The sequence below is a fragment of the Panthera leo genome, chromosome A1, assembly GCF_018350215.1.
Source record: "Panthera leo isolate Ple1 chromosome A1, P.leo_Ple1_pat1.1, whole genome shotgun sequence".
Taxonomy (NCBI): domain Eukaryota; kingdom Metazoa; phylum Chordata; class Mammalia; order Carnivora; family Felidae; genus Panthera; species Panthera leo.
In genome coordinates this window covers 128,231,384-128,252,310 of record NC_056679.1, presented here as the reverse complement: position 1 = coordinate 128,252,310, position 20,927 = coordinate 128,231,384, and the positions used below count along the sequence as shown (strand labels likewise).

Below are 20,927 nucleotides of genomic sequence, written 5' to 3'. Positions count from 1 at the left end.
GCCCCAAGTCAGAGAGTAGAGAGTCACCAGGTTTCCGGGTTGTCAGAATCTCTTGAGATTAATCATGTACTAGAGTCCTCCTCATGGAGGAACTAGAAGACTGGTTCAGTGAATTCTATAACCAGCCTGAGGCTAAACAATGACCAGGTTCCTTACCTTCTATTTCCCAGTCCAATTCTTTTCTTAAAAACACTTCTAGATTCACTCAAGTAAAAATAAATAAGCCACCAAAAGTTAATAGACTTGATGTAGGTGTACTTCTGTGGTGACAAGGAAGGAGAAGAAAACTGGGGCATGAACAGAAAAGAACTTAAGAGATGCCCTGATAAGTTGTTTCCTCAAAAAATCACTTTAAGATAGCTTAGAAATTTATGGTAACAACTACAGACAAACAAATTCAGGTAAGTCACTGCAGACCAGAATGTACTTAAGTTAGAGAGCAAGATGTCAATGTATGCAGGGGAGGATGAGCTACAGACCTTTCAATTGCAAAAAATATTTTGTAAAAACTTAAAGGAGTTGGTCCTTTCCCTTGATTTTTCTTATTCTGTGGCAAAATGTCCAACAAACTTAATGCATAAACTGAAATCAGTATACTGTAATTTTCTTGGGTTAATATAAATTTAAAACTCTTCAGTCTAGACCAGCTGTAAATCCTATTCCCCAAAGAGCTTCATTTTATCATTATTTACAGTTAACAAGACATTTATGATCTTTTTGGTTGTCTCTGGTGGAGTATTGTTGGCACTGCTTTCCTGACTTGAAATTCTCATGTGCATGGAAATCTAGTTAGGAAAATGAGTAAGTAAATAACTTCCCCTAAGAGTATAATCTCTCCTTTGTGACATAAATTAGATACGCATTCACATCTATGGAATAATTCCCAGTTTTGCAATTAAATAATCTGATCTGCACAAGCAAACACGCCAATCTCTTTCTAGTCTAGGAGAATTCAGTCAACTTTGTACTTGGGCAAACGAGCTGTGCTTTTAAATAGATGCATCCTTTTCTCAAAATTGGATTATAAAGAGCTGATTTCAGCTGCAGTCAGATGGGTAACTAAACAGCAAAGGTAAGAGGCTTCTGACTGTGTATGTTTACAGTGTTAATTGAAAAAACAAAATGTGATTTTTAATCCTAAAGATAATTTGACCAATGCACATGTATAATGATGTGAAGTTCCTTGGCTTCACATTTCAATCTTGAAGTTGCTGGTACATTTCATACTAGTTTTCTCACAGAGAGTGGACAAAGTCTGATTGGAGAAATTTGATGTCACTTTATGTTTTCTGGAGTGTAAGTAGTTGGAGGAAAAAATGAAGATGCTCCTTTTAAAACAGTTTTTTTTTTTTTTTTTTAATTTTGTGTTTTCCTCCTTCAGCTGTGTGATGCTTTGATTTCTCAGATACGTTTAACAGTCTGGGATCTTGTCTGGACTGATTTTTAAAATACTGGGAACGTTCTTTCCCAGTGTCTCTGTTGTCTCTGAAATGTCATGGACGTTTGACTGTTTAAAAAGCTTGTTTGTGGCATTCATTACATTTTACTTCATATTAAAATAATTTGGCAAGCAAATATGGCTTCTGTAGCAAATTCTAAGCTTTTTGAGAGCAGCCTCCATAATCTCCTTCTTCTTTCCCCAGGGTCTTTTAGTTGGTTGGTGAAATGTTCGTGGACTCAGTGAATGAAATAAGACATACATTGCTCTCTGAGAGTGTACATATACATCGTTGGCTGTTGACTGGATAACTGTCTGGCCACTTAAATCTAGCCAAGGATTCAGAGAACATGCTTATGATGTTTTGTAGCTATGCTGTTGATTTGAGCAAGAATGAGGTTAAAATGTGAGCTTGGGTTCCAGTCTTTTTTTAGTAAGTGAAAATGTAATTCAGTATGATTGATAATTTTGGAAATGAGCAGAAAATGAGATGATACTTAGATTAGTTGAAAAGAATTATGAATTTTTCTCTTGGTTCTTTGGACGAGTTACCTTTCAAGGTTTACTCAGTTAATTTCTAAGGGCTGAGGATTCTCAATGATAGAAAATCTAAGTTCTGTGGCTTTTCACGTTTTTATTTTTTATTTAACTGCTTATTCTTTCCAAGAGAAGGAATAAGAAATATGATTGTGTTTTTGGTGTTAATTAAACCTTCCTGTGAAACTATTTAGACTCTTTTGGTTGAATGAGAAAAACCATTTGGATTATTGTCTGGGCTTTTGAGAGTAGTAAGAGTTCTTTATTATCATCAGTATATAATTAATAATGGTAACTCTCATTTCATTTCACTTTTATGTACCATTTGTTTTGCAACAAGCCCAGCAAGGCATCACCCACACATCTCGGTCAGTGAAGATGCTGTTACCAGTCACGCCACAGAACATTACTAAACTGATAGGACAGTCACTTGGGTTTCCCTTTTTGGGTTTTGTACAGAGTCCAGCAGTAGGTCTCATGAATTAGGGATAAAAGGAAACTCTTCCTTTGGCTTTTCCAATGCTCTCAACACCTTTTTAACTCCTGCTAGTTTTCCCACTTGGGAGGAATAGAGTCATTCTAAAATCCTTGACATCAGCAGACTATTGGTCAAATTCAGCCTCCAGTCCTTCTGTGGCTGGGAAATAAATCTATCCTGACTTCCCTAAGGCTGATAGTTAGTGGGAGAGTTCAAAAAGGTTAGGTTATAACCTTGGCCTCTTCTCTTAGGAATGTATTACATTGTGAACTCCCTTGGAGCAAAGTTGGGTTGTCCTGGAGCAAAGAGGCAAATAATAGAGATGGGGGCAAAAAGAAATGGTTGAAGGCAGTAGCAGAAATAGGTGCTTGATGCAATTTTGGTCTTAAGTGAGCATCTAGGGATCTTGGAAAGCACTGGGGCTTGTCTACCACATGATACTTGGAGAGTCTGGTGATCTTCTGGGCTATAGACTGTCAGTTCATTCATTTACTCCACCGACATGGGCTTAATGAATGCAGAGCTCTATCAGTGACCACTATCAGTGGTCAGTCTTATTTTCTCTAGGTGATGATAGATATCCCCATGTCTATGACCAATTACCTCTGTACAGTTCAGTTTGAACAGGCAGTGAATTTTATTTATAATATACTTTTGTATTGTGGGGGAAAGCATAATACTTCCCCTGATGTACTTTTCATAAAATTGAGGTTAAGTGATTTCCCCAAATTTATTCTGCTATGAGGTAAACTATTAACATACGCTTTTCAGTTCTTGACCTTGTGTTCTCATTGAATTGTTCTACAAAGAAATGATGCATATTAAAGTTATGTTTTTAATGGTTCACTCATCATTTCTTTCTGTTCTTCTCTCCACCAAGTAAAACAAATAACCCTTTTTCTTCATTTTGCTGCAAATGCAATTTGCCCAAAATAGGCTGTGGATAAGGTTAATTAAATAATTACATATTGTAATGGACTTGGGGTTAGAATTGATATCAAATTAAAAATAAGTCCCTGAACCAGCTCGTTTATATGTCATTTCTATCTTTCTCATCAAAGGTGACTTAATAAAATAATGAGTTTGTGAACTTGTGATTGTTTAATTCCAATTAAATAGGTATTAAGTTTCTCCTTTTATGATTTGGGACAATAATGGTTTCTTTTCAGTTCCATTCCTGAGGAACTTGTGTATTTCAGAGCCCCTTAGGAAACCTCCTCTCTCGACTTTTCGTAGGGTCTTTGCACTTCTGAATTTGGGACATTTGACAATATCTCCCAGTATTTTTCCAAGTGATCTTTAAAAATGGGCTCCAGGGAGATTTTAACAATCAAGTGAATGATTTGTGTGTTAAAGTCTTTTAAACATGTTGTCATGACCTAGTGTGTGGAGGTGGGATGGGGTGAACAAATAATAACCAGAGAAACCTAAAAGGGAACTAAAAATGTTTTCAACTTATTTGCTAATAATTATTCAGGCACTTTTATGTAGTCTCTTTGGAAATTCTAGAAGCTTTTCCATTTCAGACTTAATATATTTGGATCATAAATAAATATCAGGTACCTTTTTGGAGGCATTAGAAACTAAATATTATGCAAAGTCTGCCCTGTGTTGCGTCAGGAGCTTGAATTGTTTTCATTAAAATACCTGCTATGAAAGCTCTGAGATTAGATGGGCAGTTAGCTCCCCTTCCCCACCCCCCCGCCCCTGCTATTGAATATCAGAGATTTGTATTGTTGGTAGGAACTGAGATTTCATTTTCTTTGGCCACATTCTGATGCTGGCTCCACTGCAACAGTGATCCTGTTTCGGATTTTTATGCCCAAGGTAAGTGAGAAAACATATTTCAGGAGAGAAGTGTGGGTTTGTTGATGGTGGAAGGGTGGGGGAAGGAAATAAACATCTCCAGAATGAGAATGTACATCTTTGCCCACTTGCATATATGTGAAATGGAAAACATAGTCCAAAACTCCCATTGGTGGGATTATCAAGGAATGTTTATGGTCAAAATATGACTGACGGATTTTCTGAAGCAAAATGTTGTATATTATATATAGGACAGGCGTTTGTGTACCTGGCTTAAGTTTATAAACTAATAACATTATGTTCCAAGAAATACTGTCAGGTCTTATAACACCAAGGTTTTGTTTTGAGTTCTTCTGGTAACTGGATTATTTTGCTTTTAAATAATCCTTCCTGGAAATTCCAAAATATAAAGGGAAAGTCACATTTATTTAATTTGTGGGGAAGATGCCCTTTTCATCAGTGTAAATTTTCAGAATTGACTAAAAGTTGGATTTCTCTTAACAGATATCATTCATTATTATCTACTATTTGGAATGACTATAAATGTCAACAAAATAGATCAAGCAAGTTTTACGAGTGGGACTCCACACAAATGATAGGAAGTAAAATCATGAAATCAATCAAAATAATTGAACTAGAATGTACTATAAATAAATAGAAGGAGTTAAAACATTATATCCCTAAAGAATTACTGATGAAAAAACAGAGATCCTCTGAGGTTCCCTTCCCAGGATAATGATAATAATTCTGCTGAAACCAGTGTGGTCCTTGTGAAAGCAGCTTCTCGCTGCTGAGAAAGGGAGCTGGACCCTTGAGCGTGGTGTTCTCAGTGTGTACTCAGCTATCCGTTGCTCATGCATCCTGGGTTTAAATAACACAGAGCGGCAAATATTTAGAATGAGTTTTATGTGTCTTTGAGGTTTTTCCTTCCCCACCATTGGTAAATAGCATATTTCCTCTACCAGTCTGTGACCTTTGAGATAACTTCCCTTGTTAAACACACACTCATTTGTGTGGGTGTTTGTTTTCTTTCTTTTCCCCTCTCCCCATTTCAAAAGCTGTTCTTGTCTGCTTCACGTTCAACTGCTTGCATCTTAGACTAACGCTCATGTCTGTAGTTTTGAAAGGAGAGACTCAGAGGCAAAGGAATTAGCAATCACAAACATCAGCCTGCAAATGGGAATTAATTAGAGACCTGGGTTTTCCATTATAAATTATGCTTCCATATTACTGATAGTAACTTCTATGATAACATATATTAAAATGAAATACAGGCTGATTGAGACACTGTTCTGAAGTATATGATACAATTTTATTGGTTGGTCAAATGATCTGTATGATATTTATGGATTTTCAGGGGCCCCATACAGACCTTTTGAAATAAAAATATTATATTGGAAATGGATGAAAACATGGCCTTTGCCCTGCTCTGTACAAACTGGGATACTTAGAGATCAGTGCACATAAGTAAGCTGGAGGCCATGGAAAAGTATCCAATCCCTCCTGTGCTAATTTATTCCAAGGCTGTTGCCAAATAGCTGTCAGACCATTAATCCTGGGGCAATATTCTCCAGTTGTTATCAACTTGTGCCACTCCTGGAGAACTTGATGAGGCCCTCAGGGGTTGCAAGAGCAACCTAAACCTTTTTCTGTACCATCATAGTTTTCTTGTCCATATGTATGTAGTTTTCGTCTATGTATTTTTCCCTCTGATTTCTGGGCTGAATTGCCAGAGGGAAGGAGCAGGACAGAATGAAGACCCCAGTGTGAGGAGACTTAACAAGTTTCATCATACTACACCAGAGGTATTACATCAGGTTATTGAAGGGCTTATTGAAACCTGGCTCCCCATCTGAATTTTGTTACTCACACATTAACTGTGAGTCAGACTTCCATTTGGTTACTGTCATGTATTAGTTCTATTATTATTTCTTCTACTACCACTACCACTGCTATTGAAATCAGTTATTATTTGTTGTGTCAGCACAGCTGAATTCATTGCACTTTAAATTCATGTGTCCACGAACTTGTATTCTCTTGTTTAGGTATAGTAGCATGGGGTGGTAGTGGGGTTGTGCTAGGCTAATATATGATAATACCATTTTATAGCCTTTTTATTTCTTGTTTGTTTTCTCCCTTAAGAAATAGGTGTCAAGGGGCACCTGAGGGGCTCAGTTGGTTAAGCCTCTGTCTTCGGCTCAGGGCATGATCTCATGGTTCATGAGTTCGAGCCGCGCATCTGGCACTGCTGACAGCCCTGAGCCTGGAGCCTGCTTCAGATTCTGTGTCTCCTTTTCTCTCTACTACTCCCCTGTTAATATTCTCTCTCTCTCTCTCTCTCTCTCAAAAATGAATAAACATTTAAAAAACAAACAAAAAAAAGAAATTGGTGTCAACATCTATCTCTCTAAATATTCTTCTGTAGCATACCTGTTTTACATGTGGATAACATTTTATGGTTAAATACCATTTACCTATCCAATCAAATTTAAATTTTTTGCTACTACAAAAATTGTGTATTTCCTTGTAGCTATGCCACACTTGTTTCTTTAGAAAACACTTCTGGAAGCATAGCTGGTGGGGTGAAAGAGTGTATTTATTTATAGAGGTTTGGTTATTTTTGTCAAATTATCCTGCAGCAAGTTATTTCCTTTGAATTTATTCTAGTGGTGCATGAGAGGGCCTATTTTCTCATATCTTAAGTAATTGTTTTTAAAAAACTTTGCTAGTCTGATATGGGGGAAATGGTATCTCACTGTGGTTTTATTTGCATTTCTTAAAATGCTAGTGAGGTTGGACATTTTTTCTTTTGTAAATTGCCTATTAATGTTCTTTGCTTACTTTTCTTTTGGGATGCTTATTTTTAAGTTAATTTTATTGAAGATATTTATGTAGTACAGACAGTATGTTATTTGTCTATAGGTTTTCTATAATGTAAATATGTTTCCCATTTTCTTAGTCACCTTTTGGGTTTTTTCTTTGGTATACTTTTACATGAGAAATTTTTGTGCATGTGGTTGAGTCTTAACATGTTTTTCTTGTGAAGTTCCTGCCTTCAGTGTCGGGTTTAGCAAGGACTTTTCCATCCCAAGATTACACACACTTTTTCTATCTTTTCATCCAGTTCTTAATCTGTCTGGAATTGTTTTCTTGTATTGGAGTATGAAAACATAAGTTCTTTAACAGTATTTTTCCAAATAGATTTCCATTTGTCCTGACAATGATTTATTGAATGATCTACCCTTTCTCTTTTAAGTTTTAGCTGAGCAAACTTAATACACAATTCAGCCTATGGATTTTCTTTTTTGTTGATTTCTCCACCTCCTTTTTTTTTTTTTTTATCAATATCACATCATTTTAACTATTGTATTGCATGTAAATATCTGATAGCTTGAATCACTCTTTTTCAACAATTTCTTGGCAGCGCATCATATCCTAACCCGAGGTTTGTAATGATGTCTTAATTGTTCATTTTACCATTGGTCTTACTCATTTTTAATCTCTTCACAACACAATTGGCTATTGTTCTAAAACACAAATTGGATCCTATTACCCTCCTGCTTGTTGTATGTATTTCCAGCCACTTTTACAAACTAAAAATGGGCATGTTGCCCATCAGAGAATTTTAGACCTCAAGTTCAAGCAATTTCTGTGCCTTCAGGGTATTTGTGGACACTATACCCACTATTTTGGTGAATGTGCTTTTTCTTTTCTTTTCTTTCTTTAATTGCTGAGAGGCCAGCTCATAGTTTCACTGGACTTTGAAACAGCCATGACCCCAAAGCACTAGTAACCACTGGACTACAAGAAGGTGGTCAGACACCTCAGAATGCATCATAGGAGCAGGCTCTTCATGGGTAGATTCTATTTACCTCCCTCACTGCTCCCACACCCTCCTTGCTTCCTACCCATCCTGAACTGCCTGTAGTTTACTAAACAGTCTGCTGATTCACGCCTCAGTGCCTTTGTACATGATATTCCTTTTCCCAAAGTGTTCTCCCACACACACTTCACCCATCTGGAAAATTGCTGCTTGTACTTCAAGAAATGATCTAAGGGTCTTTTCTTCTGAAACCTTGCCTGATCTTAGGCAGAGCTAGTCACCTTTTTTTTTTTTTTTTCTTTAAAAAAAAAGCAGTGCACATAGTCATTTTTAAAACCATTATTCATACTCCTGGTGGGTTCTTGGGCAGAAATCAAGAAATTTGGGATACAAAGGAGAGTGGCAGGGTCAGTGAAAGGGAGAAGGATGGTTAGTGGTCTCTTGCAGTCCCACATGATTGTGTGGACTCAATTCAAGTGACAGCAGTGTGGATGAAGGAAGTGGAGTTGAGTTTTAGTTTGAAAGTCTGATCATAAGATTTGCTGATTAACTGTTGTAGGGGGGAAAGAAAGGGAGAAATCTTGTGTGATCTTTAGGTTTCTGACTCAAAACACCTGGCTGGATGGTGTGGCCATCGTTTTTCTTAAGCTTATGGACTCAGTAAGGGTTCATCCTGTGATAATTTCCAACAGTCCTTAGACTCCACTTTTCCTGAGATGGTGCAAGGGTAGGTCTGATAATATGTGGGATAGTTTGAATAGTTCCTGTATTGCCTCTTGAGATGGTGGCACTGGTGGCTTGTCATGTGCTAGGCACAGGGACAGGAGAAAACATTCATGGAGGAGATGTGTCTTGAAATGGATCTGAAATTAATAACAAAGAAAATTTAACATTATGGGAGGTGGTGTGAAGTTCATGTCAACCATCCATAATCCATTTGTGTTAATTTTCTCGGATGTCTGTTATCCTAGACAAAACAGGTTTTTTGTTTGTTTTTTTTTCCAGTTACAGAAGCTTTGCTATTAGAGTAAAAACAATGTTTACTAATTAGGCTAGGTGGAGTCTGCGAATTTACAACTATGTTTATTGGTTATCAACTGCAACCTTCTGGAGATAGGAAATCTGTCGAGTTGTCTTATTCTTTTTAAAGGCTGCACAGTGTTTCCTTGCTTGCTTGTCAAGTCACTTCTGTACCTCAAAACCTCCTAGTGGAATTTGGGTTCTTTGAGTGTTTTCCTATTTCCAACATCGCACACATGTGAAGTGTATTGGTAAAATGAAGTCTTAAGCATAGAATTATTAGGTGAAAGCAGTTACCAAATTTTTCACCATGAAAGTTGAACTGGTCGACTCTCCTGGCAGGATCTGTGACTCCCTGCTGCTCCCACACACCATCAACCTTGAGTGCTCATCTGATGGGGGTGGGGGGGAATGCTACTTCATTGTTACTTTGATTAAAATTTATTTTATTAGGAATACAACAGAGCAGCTTTTCCTTGTTAATATTTCTGTTTCCTTTACTCACTGTTAACTATTCTTGAACCTCTGAAATTGAGGGAAAGTGGTGAGTGTTGGAAGAAACATTGGCTCATTTTCCTGGTATCACTCTGGCCATTGAATAGAGGCCCTAATTTCCCATCCTGTGGAAACTGACTCCTGTTACTCGGCTAATCGTCCCTATTCCTTTCATAAATGCATTTATTGAATTCATACTGTATGCCAGATTCTGCCATAAGCACTGTGGTGGGGGTGAGGAGACTAGCCAATGAGCAAAAAAGGCGTGAAATCTTGCCCTTAGGGACTTACCTTCTAAAGGAGAAAGCGTACTATGAATAAATTAAAAACAAAAACTGTCAGGTGGTGATAATACTACAAAGAAGAATAAAGCAGATACAGGGTTTCATTGATGAGGGTGAGGATAGGTGTGCTATTTTACATAAAATTGACAGGAAAGGCATTTCCAAGCATTTGTCCTTCTTACTCTGCTCCATGTGCTCTCTTGTAGTTCTCCTCCCTTTTTCATTCTTCATATTCCTTTCAAGTGTGAATTCTCAGATAAAGAATAGGGTTAAAGCTTTGTTTAATGACCTTCCCACAATGATTGCAATAAAATGGTATCTCTTCAATGTGATTTCTGTTGTATGTTGTAACAAATAAAGGATCACAAATAAAGACCACTTAAATTTTGTTAGGTTTATAGTGTGACAAGGAACACCAATATCTGGTATAGAAAAGGTGTGAAATATCCCAGCATTTATTGATAATATTCCAACCCTCCATTCACAAGTAGTGCCAGCTTCTCACAACTATCTAATGTCAATCACAAAAGAGATAGCTTCTCAGTGGGACTGGTTTATGGATTTTGCCCTCATGACAAAGGCAGTCTTCATTTGCGAAAGTTGCTCCAATTGAGGGAATGTGGAAAGGAGAAGTCGTAACAGCCTCCATGGCTTTTGAACATAAAATGTCTACAACAGGGTTGATCGGTAAGCATAAGTTTTTGTTTATTTGGATTCTCTTGAGCTGGATGGAAAAACTCTAAGATTTTTACCATGGAAGCCATGGTAACTGAATTTCCATAATGGATAGCAAAGATCTGAAGAGGATTCTCAATTTACATATTCTCTCTGAATTTATGCTCAAAGAAAAGGTATTAATAAAAATTAACATAAGGAACAGTCTAAGTATATTAAGAATATTCTGGATCTGCAGACAAATAGTGCTGGAAAAGGCTACCAGTATATGCTTAGGCAAAAGTCATAGAGGAATTTTGGGTCCAAACTTAAGAGTGTCTACCCATCATCAATTTTTAGTAAAGCCACAAATGGGCCACTTAGCTCTTGTTGTGGTCTAGATTCAACATAAAACAATAACAACAGCCTTTATGAAATACTTGATGTAAGCCCCTGTGCTAAGTATTTATTACATTATCTAAGGTATTAAATAATGAAAGGTTGAAAGGTAGGTAATTTCATTACACCTTATAGTTGAAGAAACTGAGACAAGTGATCCGGAAAAATTAAACTATTTATAAATACTAGAATTGGGATTTGAGCTACATGTGTCTGTTATCAAAACTTGTCCCCATCCAGTGTTCACTGAATACCTCCAAACGGCCAAGCAATAGTTTAAGATGGGTTCACACATATTCAAGCATTAAAACAACCAAGTAAAGTAGATGTTCCATTGAAGAGAAGGGCACGAAGACTAGAGAGGTAGCTCTGTCAAAGTTACACAGTTGAGAGTGGTCAAGTCGGAATATGAACTCAAGACCTCTGTCTTCAAACCCTATATATAATTTTTTTTTTTTTTATCCCAGCCTATTCTCTGCACAGTCATCATCATATTCTTCCAGTTCTCTGCTCCTTTGAGATAAAGTGATAATTAGCAGAGATTCCTGGAAGGGTGTAAAATATCTGCACTTGAAAAAGCTTCACTGGATTTTCCCATCATTTAGACCATTACTGTATTGAATTTAATTTAGTACTTCCAGAAACGGTGTAAGTTCTGTGGGTAGTTTCGGTATGCCTCACTAAACTAAATGGTATCCTGGTGGCCCAAGAACACTCATACTGCTTCTAAATACATAGGAATAATGGTTGCCACCTGCAAGTAGCTTAGGCAGTAGGCAGCCAGGCTTCAAATTGGAAGTGCTTGGAATGGATGTGTATTTTCTGGTTCTCTACCCCAAGCTTTATTGAAATACAGCTGACAAAAGTATAAGATATTTAAATTGTATAACATGATTTGATATATGTATACATTGTGAAAAGATTCCCCCCACCCCATTCAGTTAATGAAAACCTCCATCACCTCACATTTGTAGTGTTTGGTTTGGTTTTGTTTTGGTGAGAATGTTTTGCTGTTTTAGTAGCTTTCAATTATGCATGACAGTGTTATCAAATATAGTCAACATATTCTACATTAGATCCTCCAACCCTATTTATCTTATAAATGAAAGTCGGTACCCTTTATCAACCTTCTATTATTCCCCATTCCCTCTGTCTTTAAAGGTTCCATGTATAAGTGTTGCAATGCGGTATTTGTTTTTCTGCCGAGCTTGCTTCACTTAGCGTAATATCCCCTTGGTTCCTCTATGTTGTTTCAAATGAATGGATTTCTTTCCTTTTTAAAGGCTGAATAATAATACATTGTGTGTGTCACATTTTATCTGTTCATCTTTTGATAGATGCTTAATTTGTTTTCATACCTTGGCTATTGAGAATAATGTTGCTTTGAATATGGGAGTACAGATATCTCTTTGAGATGATTTTGTTTCCTTTTAATATATACCCAGAAATGGGATTGCTGGACTGTAATGATAGTTTTATTTTTAATTTTTTCAGGAATTTCCATACTGTTTTCCATAGTAACCATACCAGTTTACATTCTCTTACATTGTGTAAGAGTTCCTTCTTCACTACGTCCTTGCCAACATTTGTTATCTTCTTAATAAACATCCTTACAGTTGTGAGGTGATACCTCATTTTGATTCTGATTTGCACTTCCTGATGATTAGTGGTGTTGAAGCCCTTTTATGTTCCTGTTGGCCATTAGTATGTCTTCTGTGGAGAAATGTCTATTTAGGCCCCATTTTTAAATTGTTTTTTAGGTTTTTTTTCTTTTTTTTTTTGCTGTTGAGTTTTATGTGTATATATTCCTTCTGTATTTTGTATTAATCCCTTATAAGAGATTAATATCAGATATGTGGTTTGCAAAGATTTTCTCCCATTCCATATGTTGCTTTTTCACTTCGGTGATGGTTTTCTTTGTTATGCCTAACGTTTTTAGTTTGATGTAGTACCACTTATTTTTGCTTTGTTGCCTTTACTCTTGGTGTCAAATCTAAAAAATCATTGTCAAGACCAATGGTAAGGACTTAATATGTTTTCTTCTATGTGTTTTAAGGTTTCAGGTCTTTGGGTCTAGTCTTTGATCCATTTTGAGTTGATTGTTGTTTATGGTATAAGATGGGGGCCCCAATTTCATTTTTCTACCTGTGGCTGTGTAGTTTTCTCAAAACCATTTGTTGAAGACACTATCCTTTCCTTATTGTCTGTTTTTGGCTCTTTTATCAAAAATTAATTGTATATGCATGCATTTATTTCTGGGCCCTTGATTTTGTTTCATTAGTCTCTGTCTGTTTTTTATGCTAACACTCTTTTGATTACTATAGCTTTGTAATAAAGTTTGAAATCAGAGAGTGAGATGCCTCCAGTTTTGTTCTTCTTTCTCGGGATTGCTGTGGCTATTCAGATTATTTTGGTTCCGTACCCAGTTTAACAGTGTTTTTTTTTTTTTTTTTTTATTTCTGTGAAAAATGCCTTTGGAGTTTTGATAAGGACTGCGTTTAATCTCTAGGTATGGATGTTTTAACAATATTCTTCCAATCCATAAATATGGACTATATTTCTACTTATGCCACCTTCAATTTCTTTCATCAGTTTTAGAGTTTTCAGTGTACAAATCTTTTACTATCTTGGTAAAATTAATTCACAAGAACTTTGTTTTTTCAGTGCCATTATAAATGGAATTGTCTTCTTAATTTCTGTTTCTGGTAGTTGTTGGTGTACAGAAATATAACTAATTTTTGTATATTTTTGTATCTGAAACTTTACTGAAATTGTTTTTTAGGTCTAACAGTTTTGTGGTGAAATTTTTAGGTTTTCCAAATACAATATGTCCATGAAAATAGAGTCAGCTTTCTTTCTTTCTTTCTTTCTGATTTGGATATATACTTTTTCTTGCCTAATTGCTCCATTTAGGACTTCTAGTACTATGTTAAATAAGACCCTTGTCTTATTCCTGAACTTGGAGTGAAAGCTTTCAGCATTTGACCATTGAGTATGGTATTAATTGTGGGCTTGTCATGTATGGATTCATAATGTTGAGGCACAGTCCATGTGTAGGCAGTCTCTTGAGAGTTTTTATCATGTAAGGATGTTGAATTTTGTCAAATGATTTTTCTGCATTTATTCAAATGATATTATTTTAATACTTCATTTTGTTAATGTGGTGTATTCCATTATTGATTTGCAAATGTTCAATCATCCTTGCATCCCTTGAATGAATCACACTTGACTATGGTGCATGATCCTTTTAATGTATTACTGAGTTCTGTTGCTAGTATTTTGTTGAGAATTTTTGTATTGATTGGGAATGTGGTCTGTAGTTTTCTTATAGTGTCCTTGTCTGACTGCTTTTGGAGTAATGCCTTGTAAAATGAGTTAAGATATGTTCCCTTTTCTTCTATTTTTGAAAGAGTTTGGGGTGAATTAACATTAGTTCTTCAAGTATCTGATAAAATTCATAGGTGAAGTATTCTGGTCTTGAACTTGTTATTGGGAAGTTTTTGAATTACTTATTCGATCTCCTTACTAGTAATTGGTCTGTTCATATATTCTATTTTTTGATAATTCAGCCTTTGTAGGTTATATGTTTCCAGGGATTTACTGATTTCTTTTAGGTTGTCCAATTTGTTGGCATGTAATTGTTCAAAATAGTCTCTTCCTTTGTATTGGTGTGGTATCATTGTTATGTCTAATTTTTTATTATAATTTTGTTTATTTGAACCCTCTCTCAGAGAAAGTTTGTTCATGTGTAGCCCTACTTTCAGTGCATTTGTGGGAGGAGGGGAGTTCAGGAGTCTCTTATGTCATCATCTTTGTTGACTGTGTCTTGATTTCTTTTTGAAACTACAGCTGCATTAAATCAATTCTTAATCTTGAAGTTTACTTGAAATACATCATATGCTGTTGTTAGGGCTTATCATTATTAAATTTAAAATATAAGTATGGCACTCTAGTATTGAAAATGTAGGACTTCATGTAGGAGAAAGTTTGTCAGTTTCTTGAAGACGTTCCAGAGAGAAATCAGGGACATAATGAAAGCAGGTAGATTTCTAAAATCTTTATTGAGGATTAGTGTTGGAAACTTGCAACATAATTTAACTGATTTTTTGCTTTATTCTGGGCTATTAAATATTCCATATGAAAAACATTTTTTGTAATTTGAGAACAAATAACACAGCCATATTTCTTGATCTGAATAAAGTGATACTATGTAGGATCAGTGGATTGTTGCCATTCTCAAGTAACTTTTTTATATACATTCTTCTTTTGGAAGAGGTTTAGAAGAACAAAAAAACTTTAATTCACAAATTCTCAGTATTCCACATACTGATAGATTCAGGTGAATTTTCCTGGAAAAAAAGTAACTACCTTCACAGGCCTTTTTACACTTTCCTTATCTATTTATCTATCTGAACTATTTCTTAGGCAACAATTATTTGTACTTTGTTGCCTTTCCCTACCAGCCCTGACAGGTTTCTTAGCTCCATGTCCTGGAACCTACAAGTTAAACCTGAAGGCTCTGAAAAATTAAAGATTAGTCTCTTTGTTCTGTTTAAAAATTTTGGCTTAGCAAAGAGTGCTATGGACAAGTGCTCAACTTGTACTAAATAAAAAGAAGCACTAAATAATTGTCTAATTTATTCAAGCTGAAATAAAATGGAGTAGAAGGAAGTGTTCCCAAAATTGAAATACCAATGTCCTAAAAGAAAATCTTAGAAATAATATGCCCTCGTAGACTTCTAGGTGGAGAGTCAGGAAACATTTGTATTCTTGGTTGAAGTTTTAATACAAATTGTCATAAAACATCCAAGTGTAAACCTGAACTTTCACTTATGAGTAAAGTGACTTCACTGTTCTTAGATGATTTTTCAGGTTTAGTTTTACATCCCATAGGGGAAGAAAGTACTTTTGTATTTTGGAGAAAAAAATTCTGGTATGGAAGGTTATAATCTAATAGCAAACAAATCTCACAGTTGACTGTCCAGTGTTCTCTGCTCATGTTTACTTCGCTTTAATACTGTACCATAAACCTGTGCTCTAGGCAAAGTATATTCTATTTATATTTGTAAACCATTATTTTCTCCAAGCATCAATCATTTCCTGGTTAGTGAGATGAACTTAACAGCGTTTTGCATTTTTACATCTCCTTCAGCATTTTCTTTGCAGTGTGCCAAGACCGTTTATTTGACATACAGAACTGTCTCTCAGAGTTAGGGAGATACAAGGAAGTTTTTTCTTTTTCACTTCTATTTTTCCCATTCACAGTAAATTAAGGATTATGATTGGTGCAATGAGACCTGGAGGCAGTAGTGAGAGATGCTTGGAATTAGGTACATGCAAAAATAGATGCCTTTTCTACCATTAAAGACTGTTAGGATTCTAATGAGCTTTGTCTTTTACATCTATAAATAATATGGAGATTAGAATACTGATGTTAGGAGATTTTTAGGAGGATTAGATGACTTCTGTAAGTTGTCTAACAGGGTACATAGTGAACACTCAAAAGGTATAGCTAATGATCATATTGATAGTAACCATTCGATTTGTTGAATATTCTTTAAAAGCACACGTAGACATCTCTTCCTTTTTTGGGGGGCAATTTTTCTGTTTGCCTTGTATTTGAGTTAAGGACTTCTTTTGCTTTCCTTTTTCTTTTTTAGTAAAACTAAATTGTATTTCACCTAATTGAAAATCACTTTGGTTTAGTTTAACTCAGTTGTACCCATTTGAATCCATTGAGTCTTTTTTTATCTTCACCTTCAAAATGAAGGTGATTTACAAAACAATGCTATTAAGTCTGCCTTTTAAGACTTAAACACAAGTTGAACAAAAAAGGAATGTTCCAGTTCCTCTACTTCAGCTCAGTGACACGTAGTGTTGTCATTTGTCATTGTTTTTGTTTGTTTAAAAATAATTTTTTTAATGTTTATTTATTTTTGACAGAGGCAGAATGCCCTGATCTGGGGCTCGAATTCCAGAGCTGTGAGACTGACCTGAGCTGAAGTCAGATGCTCAACCGACTGAGCCACCCAGGCGCCCCTGTTTGTTTTTGTTTCCAATCATTTAGAAAGCTTGCCATCCCCATCATTTGTGAACTTCTGGGAAAAATAATTTTTATTTCAAGATTTTTTTGTAGTGTCAAATCTCACAACTGTTTATACCTTCATATGTCATATTTTAAGTCACAGAAATCTTTTCACCTCTTAAGCCTTATCTTCTTTGTGTCTAGCAAATACCATTCACCTTTCAAAAAGTTGATTTTAATGATCATGTCTTGAAGGGTTTCTCATCATCTCAAAGGAGAGCTCTCATTCAGCTCTGAAATCTTAGAGAGTAACCATAAAACTTAGCTATTTTTAAAAAGTGAATGGGGACCCTATTTATAATCACATTGGGATAATAGGTATAACCTGGCACTGCATGGGTAAACAGGATGTATTGTTATCCAGGTTATTGTCTTTTGGGATCCTAATTGTTAATACAAAGGACTTTGAATTCAAGTTGATCTGCCTCCCACTTGTAGTCTCTGCATGACTTTGGGAAAATTATCTTGTCCTTTGGAATTCATTCATTCTTTTGATGGCTGTTTATTGACCTATTAGATGGCGTGCAAAGGGTCAGGCATTGATAATGCAAAGATAAATATATATTGTCATTGCTCTGATGAGGCTTACATCCAACTGTCATCTACAAAATGGGGCTAAGAGCAACTACATTATGGATTATGAGGAATAAATGACATAATACTTGTGAAGCATGTAGTAGAATCACTAGTATATAGGAAGTGCTCAGTGGCAACTATAACTTTGATTGTACTTCTCACATGTTAATTATTATATAATCTATAAGTATGATTTTTGAAGTCAGAAAGCATGTCTTATTGATGTTTGCATTTCTTAAGGCTTCAGCAATGCAGCCTCTCATTGTTAGAATATGTTGAGTAAGTCCTACTAAATATCAGGTATGAGATTTTTTTCCCAATTTGTATCTTACTTTTTTGCTTCTCTATTGATTCTTTCCTGCCCTTTTTTGGTAAATGGAGTATTTTTAAGTGTGCCATGTTATTTTATTCTTAATTGCCTTTTAATTATACCCCCCTCTCTATTGATGGCTGCAGGGTTAAAAATAGGTACCTTTAGCTCATTAGAGTTTATTTATAATCAATGTTGTACTTCTTCATAATTGACACCTAACATTTAACAAATGTAATAATCTTTAATAACATGACTCAGGTTACTTATTCCTCTTTCTTTGCATCATTATTGCTGAGTCTTTCAAAGTATTTTTTAAAGTGCACCTAATAGTATCATTATTATTTTTTCTTTAAATGTTTGGTGGTTTTCTAAGGAAATTCCAAGAAGAAAGACAACATAATAATATAAATTTACCATTTTATTTAACGTTTTTAGTGTTTCTTACTGTTTATTGTAGATGTAAATTACTCTCTGGTTTCATTTGCCTTCAGCCTGTTGCATTTCTTGCAAACTCTGCAGGGCAGGTCTGCTGCTGATTAATATTTTCAGCTTTTGTTGATCTATAAATGTCTTTATTCCATTCTGATCTTTGAAGGTATTTTTGTTGGATATAGAATCCTGGATTAATAGGTTTTTTTTTCCTTTCTATAGTTTTAAGATGCTATGTCATTGTCTTTTTATGTCTTGTCTCCATTGTTTCCCAATAAGCCTGTGGCCATTCTTATTCTTGTTCTTCTATATATAATGTGTGTCTTTCTCCCGACGCTCTTCATATTTTATTTTTAACTTTATTTTTAACTTCTCCTGTTTGACTTCAAAGTGCCTGAACACAGTTTTTTTTATATTTACACTCCTTGGGATTTGCTAAGCTTCTTGGATCTCTAACCCAGTATTTTTAATCAGATTTGAGGAGTTTTCACTCAGTATTCCTTCAGATTTTTTAATTGGCTAATCTTATTCTCTTTTACTTTTAGGATTGCAATTATATTTATGGAAAATTATTTGATATTGTCCTGCCTCTCCTTGAAGCTCAGTTCATTCTCTTGCTTTTTCTCCTGTTCATTTCCTCGATTGAATTCTTAGTTTAAATCTGTTGTAGGTTGTCACTTTCTTTGCTGCTATCTCCAATCAGCTATGATGCCCATCCACTAACTTTTTTATTTCATTTGTAGTTGACAGTTCCTGAACATCCATTTGGTCTTTTTCTCTGCTTATACTCCCTCTCTGTTTACTCATTAAGATCATATTTCCTTTAATTCTTTGAGCATATCTTTCTTTAATTCTTTGAACATAGTTATAATAGTTGTTTTAAAGTTTTTGTTAGGCCGAATACCTGGGCTACTTTGAGGTTTTATTTTTTGCTTGTCCATGTGTCACAATTTTCTGTTTTGTGATTTTTTTACTGATTATAGGAAATTTTGGATAGTATGTTGTAAACTGTCTGCATTCTGTTATTTTCTTCGGAAGAACATTGATTTTTATTTTGGCATACTGTTGAATGATTGGCCATTCACTCTGAACATGGTTCAATGCTTCATTAGTGCAAATCTATATGTTTGCCTTGAGCCTTTGTTTTAGCCTTTGTTTGGGTCCTAGGACTCAGTTTACTTGTATAATGCAGTCATTTCCTTCCCCAGGTGGCTTCCACAAGTGTTAGTAAAGTATTTATTAATGAGGTCTTCTACTCTTATAGGGCCTGAACTCCAGTGATGTCCATCATTGTCTTTCCTCTAGCACTCCTTGACTGCTGGTATCTCTGTTCTTTCAACCCCATTACATTTGCTATCAGGTAAGCCTCAGGTGTTTTCATCCTGCAAAGGTATGGCCCAGATCTCAACCGCAGACTTGGAGAGAATTCTAACTTAGACTTCTGGGAATTTCTCTCTGCATAAATCTTTGCTTGCTAAAGTTCTACCATCTAGGACTAACATTCGAGTCATGTCAGCTCATGTCACCTGCCCTGAAACCTGCTCTCTACCTCCTCAGCTTAACATAACTGCTCTGTTCTACTTGACTTCATCTCTCTATGTCATGTTAAAGAAAATATCCTTAGTAATATGGACTTTGATGGGATTTACCTTTTTGCCTTTTCTCAGGGATTGCAGTCCTAGACTGATCTGTTTTCTGCTGTCTGAAAATATTGTCCTTATGTATTTTATCCAGTTTTAGAAGTGTTTTCTGTTGGAGAACTCATCTCTTATCAGTTATTCTGTCATAGCTGGAAGCAGAAATGCATAATTGTCTTGCATTGTTTTATAATTTTTTTGTGACTTATAATGCATGCTACCTATATTAGAAATTGACAAGGGTAGGGAGGGGCGTGTGCCTGGGTAGCTCAGTTGGTTAAGCATCCAACTTTAGCTCAGGTCATGATCTCTGGGTTTGTGAGTTTGAGCCCTGCATCAGGCTCTGTGCTGACAGCTCAGACCCTGGAGCCTGCTTCAGATTCTATCTCCCTCTCTCTGCCCCTTTCTTGCTCATGCTGTCTCTCCCTCTCTCAGAAATAAACATTAAAAAAAAAGAAATGTTTTGTAATTTTAATTATTTTTTTAGAGTTTATTTTGAGAGAGAGAAAGAGAGAGTGCGTGCTCAAGAAAAAGAGAGCGGGGGAGGGACAGAGAGAGAGAGGGAGAGAGAGAATCCCAACCAGGCTCTGTGTTGTCAGTGTGGAGCCCAGTGTGGGGCTCAAACTCACCAACCATGAGATCATGACCTGAGCAGAAATCAAGAGTTGGACGTTTAAGTGACTAAGCCACTGAGGTGTCCCTAATTATTTTACTTTTGATCAGAGAACAGTACATTCACATGGGTAAAATTCAAAAACTACAGAAAATAAATAGTCATAAATCTTCTTACTAAGCTGAGTAATGTAGTTCTCCTTAGAGTTGAAAGGTGTTAGTTTGTATACTCTTTCAGAGACTTTATACATTTCTTAAAAAAACTAAGAGGGAGATGAATATATAAGCTTATATATAATTTTATTTGTCTTGTTAATGGTAGTATGATATATATGCTCTTC

General features: G+C 35.6%; 1 protein-coding gene across 1 annotated transcript in view; it reads left to right on the top strand.

Moving 5' to 3' along the window:
- Positions 1–20,927, top strand: part of PDE4D (phosphodiesterase 4D) — a 1,410,663-nt gene that overhangs the window by 63,277 nt on the left and 1,326,459 nt on the right. The window contains exon 3 of the mRNA XM_042939546.1: positions 19,602–19,697. The gene's annotated coding sequence lies outside the window, so the exon portion shown is untranslated. The remainder of the gene's footprint in view (positions 1–19,601; positions 19,698–20,927) is intronic.